Source organism: Haematobia irritans, chromosome 4 (assembly GCF_050003625.1).
Source record: "Haematobia irritans isolate KBUSLIRL chromosome 4, ASM5000362v1, whole genome shotgun sequence".
In the NCBI taxonomy this organism is placed as follows: domain Eukaryota; kingdom Metazoa; phylum Arthropoda; class Insecta; order Diptera; family Muscidae; genus Haematobia; species Haematobia irritans.
Genome location: NC_134400.1, coordinates 14137871 through 14138740, shown reverse-complemented (window position 1 = coordinate 14138740; position 870 = coordinate 14137871).

Sequence of the window (870 nt, the reverse complement as noted above, 5' to 3'; positions counted from 1 at the left end):
AATAAAATTGTGATAAAATTTCCTATAGTAATAACATTTGGACAAAATTTTCTATAGAAAAAAATTTTGACAAAATTTTGTGAGGAAAAAAATTGAGAAAATTTTTTCTATACAAATAAAATATTGACAAAATTATCTGTAGAAGTACAATAATGACAAAATTTTCTATAGAAATTAAATTTTGACAAAATAATCTATAGAAATAAAATTTTGACAAAATTTTCTATAACACTAAAATTTTGACAAAATTTTCTATAACACTAAAACTTTGATAAAATAAAGATTACCTATTTTTTGTTAGTAATTGCATCGTCCCCCATTTTGCTCTTTTCCACATGATTTATGTACACGCAAACCAGGTATCGCAAACCCTCTTTTTTTGTTCATTGCAATTTGACTTAATTATTTTTGTCCCCAACGAAATTGTTTTAGCCTGAAAAGAAATTTCGCAGAAAAGACAATTTTTTACCATCATCTGTAGATATGTTAAATAAAAATAATTTAAGAAAATACAAAATACATTTAAATTAACAAATAGCAACAATTATTATAGATGTTTATGTGCATAAAACAAAAAAAAATATATATATATATATATATAAAATTAACTATATTTTTCTACCAAATTAATATGTATTTAACAACATTGTTTTGTATTAAATGTATATATTTGAAAAGAAATACATAATGATAAATTAAAAAACCAACAAATATTGTGAAATAATGTATGTATGTGTATTTTAAATAAAATATTTTGAATAAATCTTTGTAAAATACAGTATAGTTTTTAAGCACTTTTTTTAAAATTTATATACATTAAGTAATAAAAGCTATAAAAACGAAATTATTTATTGTTAGAAATTGCCTATG